We start from the raw sequence: 11,225 nt of genomic DNA, 5'->3' as shown, positions 1-11,225 counted from the left end.
TACAATTAAAACTAAGCTCAAAATTACATTCTTTATAGCGTTTTCAACACGTGAATTTGTATTTCAACTCTTAAAAAACACAAAGACAGAATGTAACAAAAGAACCAATGAACAAACAGTAAAAGACTTATTGATTTAGGCTAAGCCAATCATATTTTTGAAACGTATATTACAAAGAGAAATACTTGGAGGTAAAATTAGAACTGCGGGAAGGTAATATTGTCATGTAATGTGTTCTTTTAACAAGACTGAATTGAATTGTAACTTTGGTCTACCTTCTGGCACATCCTTCAGTTTTGATTGGATATTCGTATCATCGGTAAAATATTGAATGTGTTTTCTTCTTTGCAGATTCTTTTCAAATCGCTCAAACATTCGCTTTTATCAATAAAAAAAATTATTTTGCATTCTATACATATACCTAAAACTCGGTCTACCTAGGGGCTAGCCAATTGTTTAATGCCCGGGCCAGCCGTCTAGACACAGACAAGTTCGACTATGATGGCAGCCTGAGATCTTGAATGAAGTTTAAAACCTACAAATAATTCATTACTTTGTGCATCATACTGTGGTTTGTGGTTTTCTAAAACTAAATATGGGCACTAAAGTAACTATTAGAGTGTCCGTTTTCTTATCCATTGTATTAAATAGACCAATGCATGTAATACATACATTTTGTGTAGGTCTGCAGTTTCATATACTGTCCAAATACCGTATAAAAATCCTCATGTGGAATATTTCTATTTGTGGATTAGTTTGCTTATCACTGAAGCACGTCACTCAGTCAATAAAAAATTTCCTTGATTATTCAAATATGTCACGTCCGAAACGGAAACTTAGAATATTCTACTAGACCTAATTAAAGCCTAACATTGATTGGCAAGCTGTCTCGTCCCACCAATACCCAAATGCCCACTCTAAGTCAATTACTAAACAGTTGAGATGGTTAGTATGTTATTTCTACTATTCTTTGCGTTGTTGACTTTTATCGTACTTTTTAAGCAGCTAGTCTCATGATATGCTATCTTATATTATTGAACCACGTCATAAATTCAAATCATAATATGTTTCTAATTGATATTGTAATATTTTTAGTTGGATACAAACGTTTTGTCCAACGAGAACTCGAGCGATTTGGATTTGATTGACGTGTTTCATTAAAAGCACTAAATTTTCTCATTATTTTCTTTCTTACTGTTGTATTATCTATTTTCTTGGCTGGCCTTTTTTATTAAACCGTACAGCTCTAAACATTTTGTTCTTTTCATTATTAATTAGTAATCTATAGGTCATCCAGTGGTCGAAAAATCTTCCAAAATATGTTATGTACAGACTACTCTATTTTCACCCCAAGCTGTAAATAAAACATGTGATTGGAATTTATGCAATATGTTTTGATTTTTTGTTTATACTGTATTGCGTTGTTATTTCGTCACCAGCATTGAAACCCACGAAGCCCATGTTATTTTTTTAAATTCAAAATTCATTGTTCGTGCTCATTTTGGAGCCTATTTTAATTTATAAAGGGATTCTGCACATCTACAGGTAAAAGTCTTTCCAACAGTATGCGTAGATTTTACCTGTTACGCAAACGAACTGAGAAAAAAGGGTTTTAAGAAACAAACTTACCTCTCAGTATACAGGATGAGTAGTATCCTATAGTATACTAATCCTATAGTAGGATCTAGTAACATATAACATACATATATACATATATACATACTTGATATATGTTGTTAGTGTTACTATCAAATTCCGGTTTCTTAATAGATTTCATTGTGTTTGTTCTAAGATCGGAGGCGTGTAATGACGAAGTCAGATTTATAAAGCGAATGAAAGAAAGAAGTCGGTTTAATTTCTATATTTATAAATTTGGAACATGATGAAATGGTATACCAATCTTTGATGGGAAATTCCCACAATAGCCATTATGACAACATTGACTTTATACTGGAATAAATTATAACGATTATAATTTTTAGCTAGGGTTTCCATGCTGGTAACGAAATAACAACGAATTATATCGAAGCAACTTTTTGTTCATTATAGTAGGGAATCACGACCAATCTATAGCTACAACTATTTGAACATTTTTGATTAAGGTTCCAACGGAATTTCAGTTAGTTCTAGCGCTTTGGAGTTCAGACTAATTTAAGTTCACGTAAAAAAGGTTTAATCATGAATCCACTTTGAAAAAGTGAAACAATACACCACTTTCGTTTTAAGTGATCCCTTATAGCTTAAAATGGTTGCATTTTTTACTCTTTTGGAAAATAAGACCCTGTATGTTGTAAGATTAATGTAGGCCTATGCATTCTCTGTGTTGTATAGAGTAATGTATGCACTCTGTGGTTACATAAATAATTTACAAACACACATGTGCACTGCATTAGTTTTGTTGAAACACTCTGTTTGAAATGTAAATTGACCGCAATGTTATGCAACGTCACAATAATATTTAATTGAAATTGGTTTAATACAGTTATGTCAAACATTCATTTTCAATCCGCTTATATCAATGTAGAAAATGTTAAAGGTTAATTAATGTGAGTATTGACATTTGCTCTGCAAGTGTAAAGTGATTTGTGGTTTGGACTTACATCAATATTAACATCAATTTATTTTTTATAAAATCTGTTGTGTAGTGGTTTGGACTTACATCAATATTAACATCAATTTATTTTTTATAAAATCTGTTGTGTAAAATCAAACATTGTCTCTATGAATAAAATAATTGTCATTGTTTTTGATTAATATTCCTGACCAGAAGCTTTAGCCAGAAGTTTTTTGTAATAACCGGAATTTAATGAAGATAATTATAAAAACGTGGCTTGTATTATTGAACTTGTATTGTTTAACAATGCACTAGAAATGTAAGAAATGTTTCACTTCAACAGTGGCCAATATTAACTAACCGCTGGTAGGGAGACATGTTGACTTTACCAAGGATCGATGTGACAGATGTTAGTCGAAGATAGTGTTGACTGTGAGTTTCTAAGTTGCAGCTAAAGTGTGCTGAAATTTTCTTTTTTATATCGACTTGGCCAAACCAAACAAAATTACAACTTATTGCAAGCTAGAACATCTTAAATGTGGCATAAACCAGCAGTAAAAAATCACAGTAACCGAATGTCAGGAAAGAAACATAATTTTAGTTCTTGGTACACTCTGTAAGGTTATTTAAATTTTTTCTTACAAAAAAGCAGTTTACCAAAGATTACGTTTAAACATTGACTATACACAGAATATACTTTCCAGGTAAAGTAAAAATGTGCCAAGAAAGTGTAGGACCATCTCACTAGAGAGTACTAGTATACTGGGTAAAAAATTAATTAAAATCAATGCAGTATCATAGAACACAGCTGATTGATTTATCACTTGAAACAGAATATTGTTATTAGTTGTTGGACCATCTCATACTGCACCACGTTTTTGGACTTCAAATGTTTACATGACTTGGGAAGTCTATTCTGTGTATAGTCAATGCTTTTACCATATGGATGGAATGACTACTGAGTATCAAAAATCAATAATGTATCACAAATTTGAAATCTACCTAAAATTGGTTAAAGTGTGGTAAAACTTAAAGATGTAAATCTAAAGAATATTTTAAACAACATAGCACTTTTTTCTGATTAGTTTTTCCTACGATTTATTTTATTTCTTACGACCTATATTAGAAGCAAGGTTGTTCCTAAAAGAATAGGAACTGTGATGTTTTCGATAAACAATTACATATAAAACATGTGTTTAAGTTGATGTAGCTTTTATAAGCTTGATGTTAAACAGGTTTGTACGTTTTTCGACATTCATTTTTATCCTTGACGTTATTTGTTAACAGAAAGATCACGACATGGTCACGCCAGAGTTGATGTGATTGAATTACATTCAAACATTTGAACGGGTTCTCGTCAGTAAACAATGTCACTTAATTAATTGAGTGCAGCCTTACTTACCCTGACTATTTGATAACAAGTATTTTGAGAGGGCAGGTCGTAAATGGATATTTACATTATTATTTAGTCTCAAAACCCACTCGTTGAAACTATGTTTTAAAAAAAGTATTTATGATTATTAATGTTGATAAGCTGGGTAAAATTGTATACACTGGTTTCTAAACAATTGTAGTAATTAATCCGGTTAGTTTCAACTGAAAGTTCAGATTTAATACTTAACACGACCTAAAGTTGTGTAAAGTTCTTTGCACCATTACCATTGTATGCTGTGAATAGTTGGCTTCATTTACAGTTTGATAACTGTGGTCTGTAAATAACTGTTATTCTTGGATACATTAAAGCACTCTAAACTGTATTGCTCATACGCTTGCACACTCTTAAATACGTTATTATTCCGACAAAAACAGCTGTTCCATGTAAATGGGGTGTCTGGTCAGAATTCAAAAGACAATGCTTTATTTATCCACAGCTGTGTAATGTATCATTTTTATGCTAATTTTGGTTTGATATACAAAACATAGAAAATTAAAATGATAAATTTTACGCAGTAAAACAAATTAAAATATAATATTGGACAACAGACTTGCAAATTATAGAAACGTGCCGGAATGTATTATAGTATATTTAAAGTATGTAAATTATGTACAAGACTGATTAAAATACTGAATATCGTCCTATTTAGTATTCATTACATAAATGTACCTGTACACTATAGAATTAAGAAGTTAGTGAATTTTAAACTTGTACTAAAAATAAAATATACGAATTCTGTGAAAAAGTTTTTAATTCAATATTCGGAATAAACGTCCAAACCTCTATTTCATTCCATTCATTGGATTCATCCCAACGGAAGATTTACGATGCTATCATTTCCCTTACGAATAGCTTTTTGAACAATATTCAACAGCCAGAACATTTAATAGCACAACATTGAGATTGACGATTTTTATGCTGCTTTATGCACCATTTATCTTTTAAAACCAATGTTCTGCAATACCTGATATAGTCTTAACGTTGAAACCAGTTCTATAATATTTCATTAACCAAATAAACAATTGAAATGTTTAACAAACTGTTATATCATAATTTGGATATCTACCTCCTAATTAAATAAAATAGAAAGATCTTACTTTAAAATGTGAAACCTTCTACAGAGGACTAGCTAAATCTGTTCTATAACAGGAACTATTTTGAATAAAGAAACAAATGAATAAATATGGCTAATATAACTAATATTACTTTCGAAAAATATTACTTTTAATGAACAATTACCACAATTCATCAATGTGTGTGTTTTGTAGGTTATCAGTATTATTGTTTAAAAATATATATATAATTGAGATTGACAAATAAGGTTTTATTTTGTTGGATTTTCGTACAATAATATTAAAAAAAAATTTAACTTGGCAAGATTCTCATGGATAATAATTATTTAACTTACAATGTCAACAAGATAGCAATCATCAATGGTGTTTTGAATCTTGAAATAATTACCAGAGAAATGATAAAATAATTATTTCACAAACAGATTAGTAAGCTTCTTTATTTATTCCAAAGTCTTAAACTCAACCTTTAAACAATTAAATTAATTCAATACAAAATATTTAACATGTGGTAAAACAAAACACAGTAGTTTAGAAAAAATATAACAGTCAGATCAAAAGGAAAATCAATGAAGTGAAAACATATTCAATAAAGTTCACAACATCCTCCCCCCATTTAAAATTGCTAAACAATTATGTGCAATTTTAAATCAGTAAAATCGCTGGGGCACTTTTACTTCTCTTCCACATCTGGTTTTCTTCTTAGCGAAATCAAAGACTTCGTTTTCAACTACTTCTTCTTCTTCAAGTGGTTTATTTTCTTTCATACACTCTTTTTCACAAGCTGTGATTTCTAATGGAAAAAGTCTTTGTAGTGGTCTTGTCAAAATACCATTTCCAGTTTTTAGTCTTGCGACTCTGGAGAATCCATCTCTTCCTGGATATACATCTTGTACCAACCCCAAAGGCCATCTTATTCGTTTTGTGTTATCATCTCCTATCAATACAACTTCTCCAATAATGGGTTCTCTACTTTTCTTGTTTTTTCCATTGTGAACGAGTGTAGCCAAATATTCTTTCTTAAACCTGTCTCTTAGTGATCTTCTTAATTTGTTTATATAACGCACTCTTTTATTCAAACTTAGACACTCAATTTCATCCAAATCTGATAATTCAGCTGTTGATGTTGGTTGTAAGAATAAGGCTGGAGTTAATGGTTGTAAACAGTCATCATCATTCGAAAGATAAGTCAAAGGTCTTGAATTTACAGTTGCTTCACAATCCCACAAAATTGTTGAAAGTTCCTCCTGCGTGACTGAAGAATTTCCCAAGTTTTGTCGTAAAATTTCCTTTACCACTCCAATAAGTCGCTCCCGCCATAAAAATCTTAAAGCGTCTCGGTCACTTTTTGTTAATCTTTGCAAGAAAGATTTCTTAATATCTGAAATAACGCCTATTGGGTGTTTTCTAAACTTCATTAGAGCTGGAATTAGTTCTATTAAATTAGGTCCCTTTTCCAAACAAGAGTTAAGAGAATTCCCTCTACTATCGACTGCAGAAGCATCAAAGACTGGTCGAACCTTAGTACTCAAACTGGATTCTTTGACCACAGTGTGATGAGGTAAGTAGTGTGCAGGTCTATCAGTTACAGAGGACTCAACAACCCTTTCAATAATGTTTGAATTCAACCACTCTGAAAATACCTGATCATACTCATTGAACTTTTCTAACTTAATCAACTTCTTAGTCAATGCCTGTAGTTGCTTCTCGGCTGTAACTTTGTTGTCCATAAGCTCCGGATGGCCTTCAATCCATGGAAGAGTCACCTCGTACCTATTTTCACTATTTACAGTAGTTTTGTTAAAATGCTCCAAGACATCTGATGCATTTGCCTCCTTTGTTTTATTACCTGATGGATCAGTGATGCCCAGAACATCTAAACGCCATAGATCTGAAATGTCCATTTTAGCAAAGCAACTAATGCTAATAAGTGACTGGTTACTTTTTCCACATTGACCCATTACTGTCCATCCTAACACAGTCTGAACAGCAACCAGAGTTTGATCTAGCTGTTCAATTTTACCTGTGAGCAGTTGGCCCAAGATATCAGCTCCTAGTAGTAACTGTATTTCTTCTGCTGCATCTTGTCCAATATCTGAAAGGTATATATTCTTCTTCTTTAAAATAGGAAAATACCTTTTTGTATCTAATCTGGGTATGTAATTGCAAATCTTGTCTTGATCAAGCACATTAACTGAAATGCCAAATTTACCCTTTGTATCACGTAACTCTACTTGGTAAAGATTATGCGGAGTCTCTTTAGTTTTAATACCTCCAAACAAACCATGAACTATTGATTCCTCACCAGATTCTATTAATTTAAGTTTCTCTACACAGTCCTTTGAGATATAAGACCTTTGAGATCCAGAATCCAACAATGCTCTTACTAGTAAAGATTGCTGGTCAGGTCCTATTACTTTTACTAAAAGAGTTTGCAATAAGGTTTCCTTATTTTGATTTGCAATCAAGGACTCAGATTTGTCATTAATTTGCGCACTTTCAATGGCATTTGATTTGTTAGAATCATTTTCATGAGTATTACTGGGCACCATTTTCTCTAAACGAGGACACATTAAGCAGTAGTGTTTCCTTTTGCAGATAGCACAGGATACAAACACTTTACATCTATTACTGGTGTGACCTAACTTTAAACATGAGAAACAAGCTCCCTTTTTAGTAACAAACTCTCTCTTTTCTTTCAAAGTGAGCTTTTGTAACCCAGAACAGTCTTGAGTGTTGTGATTTCCTTTATTACAAAATAAGCATGTAGGCTTACTCACCACTGAAGAGCTGTCTGTAGCAATTATTGTAGATGCTGTAGGTAAAGGTAGTCCTTTCTCAAACTCACTTTTCATACCAGGACGTTGGTGACGGTTAGATCTCTTCTGTGGCTGGGTGTCACTTGGTGTAGTGTCTCTGTCGACTGCAAAGCTGTTCCGAGCAAGAGCTAAACGTTCTTCGCTTTCGACCTCGGAACGTACAAAATTCAACAACAGCTGTAAATAATTTGAATTAGATGACTCGTTACCTTTAAATTCACCTAAGCCTATTTTCTTCGTTGTTCTGTACCGCTCCCATGTTCTGAGAGTATCAGTTGGTAGAGCAGATTCAACCAGTGGGTATAGCATGGCAGCATACTTATCTGATGTGACCCCGAGTGTTTCTAGGGCACGAAGTTGAGTCTCAAGTTTATCAGAAAGGGTTGAAAGTGGCATGATACTTTGTTTGTTGGCTTGTTTCAAAACTAAATTTAGTAATTCTCTTACATAAACTTCAATCAAAAGTTCATCACGTGCAAACCTGGATTTCAATTGTTCAATAGCCTTGATGTAATTTTCACCAGAAGGAGGAAAAGAATCTATTAATTCCCTAGCTAATGAACCAGGTTTCAAGGATTGAATTAAATATTGAAATTTGTCTTCAGGTTTAATTTCACTATCTTCATGAATCTTTTTGTACTGACCCCAAAACCCAATCCAATTCCTAACATTCCCATCAAATGAAGGTAATTGCAATTTAGGCAAATGAAAGTTACGGTTTGGTCTGTAAATGTTTGACTCACCATTTTTGGTAGGTGTTTTAAGAAACATTTCATACTTAGCCTTCATCAGGTACCATTTCTTCTTGTATTCTTCTTGTGTGTCCAGTTCATTGTCCAGATCAGCATCAGAAGCATCTTTTATCAGCATTTCGTCAGAGATTTTTCCATCCATTGCCATTAATGCTGTTATTTTGTCTTCAATTTGAGAAAAGTTTACTTTTATTTGAGTTTCTTTATCATTCATTGACAGGTCTTCATTATTAAATGCTTCTTCCAGTTCATTATAAACCTTGGTGAATAGCCTTCTAATCTGTGATCTTTTCTTTTTCATATTTTCTAGGCTTTCCATATTATTATAACTATTAAATAACCCAGATGTCTTAAATTAAAGAAAAGTGTCCTGTCACGGTCGCCAAAATGTTTTGAATCTTGAAATAATTACCAGAGAAATGATAAAATAATTATTTCACAAACAGATTAGTAAGCTTCTTTATTTATTCCAAAGTCTTAAACTCAACCTTTAAACAATTAAATTAATTCAATACAAAATATTTAACATGTGGTAAAACAAAACACAGTAGTTTAGAAAAAATATAACAGTCAGATCAAAAGGAAAATCAATGAAGTGAAAACATATTCAATAAAGTTCACAACAAATGGTATTCCAGATGATTAATATTATAAGTTACTTTGGGTAACGAAAGTACAAATATAAATATGGTTGCCACTACGAAAAATAATTTGCAAGATTCTAATGAATAATAATTATTTAACTTACAATGTCAACAAGATAGCAATCATCAATGGTATTCCAGATGATCCAGATGATTAATATTATAAGTTACTTTGGGTAACGAAAGAACAAATAAAAATATGGTTGCCACTACGAAAAATAAAGATTTACATACTGCTTTTTACCATAGAATAACTAAATTTGCTAGATTTTTGTACAAACCAAATAATAATCAGTATCCTGGTGATTCAATTTTCTTTAATATATTAGTTAGATTGACGTATGTCGTTATTAAGATGTAAAAGTAAAAGGTAAAGTAAAAGTTAAGGTAAAAGTAAAAGTACGTTTATTGGTTGACGAACGAAAAAAAACGGTTTTGGTTGATTCGAAACGTTCGTACTAACCCTTAAAACTCGTCCTCCTTTATCACCAAAAACTATAACTAGGTTAACTCAAACATTAACACGGAAAACTAAAAGTAGGTTTACCCAAACACTCAAAAAAATAAGAAACTCCAACTAAAAATAGTTTAAGAGATATTAAAATTAAGAATATTTCGGAGTTGATTTAAGAGCTAAAAAGAAAGACTAATTTGAATCCTGATCTTGAGTCAGTGCTAAAAGATAATTTCAGCGGATACCCCTTAGAATTAATGAATGAACAAACAATTTCTAAGAAACATAAGAGTGCGATAAGATGTACTGAGCTCATGAAACAATTTTTGATGACTCTGCACTTTTACTCTCCACGTGCATACGGATTTTTTAGAAAAAAATTTATCTGCCTTATCCCAATAGAATTGCTGATTGGATTTCATCTGTAGACTGCAAACCTGGGTATTTAAGTGAAGTGTTTCAATTTTTTTTAAGAAAAAGAAGCAGATCCTAACTTTTCTCACTTGAAAGATTGTTTCTTAATATTTGACTCAGTGTCCATCAGGAAAGAACTGATCTGGGATCCTAAAAACAAAACCTATTCAGGATACGTAAATCTAGGGGGTATTTCTGCTTCAAAATCAAATACACTTTCAAAAAAAGCACTTGTCTTCCAGATTGTGTCTTACTCAAAACCGTTCAAATGCCCAGTAGCATACTTTTTTACCAGTGGTACCTATATCAGCAGAAATAATTTATGAAATGGTGAAAGTGTGTTTAACAAAACTGCATGAAATTTGCATTAATGTAAGATCAATAACATGATGGTACAGTACATCAGTGAATACACGTGCCCTAAATTGTCTTGGCTGCTGCTTAGACTCAGCCAAAGTTACATCTTCCTTCAAACATCCATCAGACCAATCATTGAATGTTTATTGCATGCTTGACGCTCGTCACATGCTTAAACTTGCAAGAAACACACTGGCAGAGAGCAAAGTAATTGCTAGTTCTGATGGTGAAATCTATTGGTCATACATTGTTAAACTCCAAGAGCTACAAGAAATGGAAGGCCTTAAGTTTTGCAATGAAATATCAAAACGTCATATACACTTCAGAAAAAAATGAAAGTCTCTCTGGCATCAAAAAACCTCAGTTCAAGTGTTGCCAATGCCATTGCGTTTTTAGATAAATGAGGACATCCAGATTTCCAAAATTCATTTGCTACAGTTTTGTTTATCAAAAAGATGTACAAACTATTTGACATACTAAATTCTAGAAATGCTCTGGGCAAAGGCTACAAGCAGCCACTAACAATTTAGAATTTAGAATACTGCAACACCTTTCATGAAGAAATGTTTTTTTATTTTAAATCACTTTGTATAAACGGAATCCCAATCCTCTCACACACAAGAAGAACATTTGCATTAGGGTTCATGGCATGTATGCGGAGTGTATTGGGCTTAGCAAGTGAGTTGTTATTAAGAGAAGGAAACCCTTTGAATTTCTTTCTGACAT

The sequence above is a fragment of the Macrosteles quadrilineatus genome, unplaced genomic scaffold (genome assembly GCF_028750875.1).
Source record: "Macrosteles quadrilineatus isolate MER2022 unplaced genomic scaffold, UCM_ALF_1.0 Scaffold_2__2_contigs__length_208266976, whole genome shotgun sequence".
Classification (NCBI taxonomy): Eukaryota; Metazoa; Arthropoda; class Insecta; order Hemiptera; family Cicadellidae; genus Macrosteles; species Macrosteles quadrilineatus.
Note: the sequence above shows the minus strand (reverse complement) of the source record.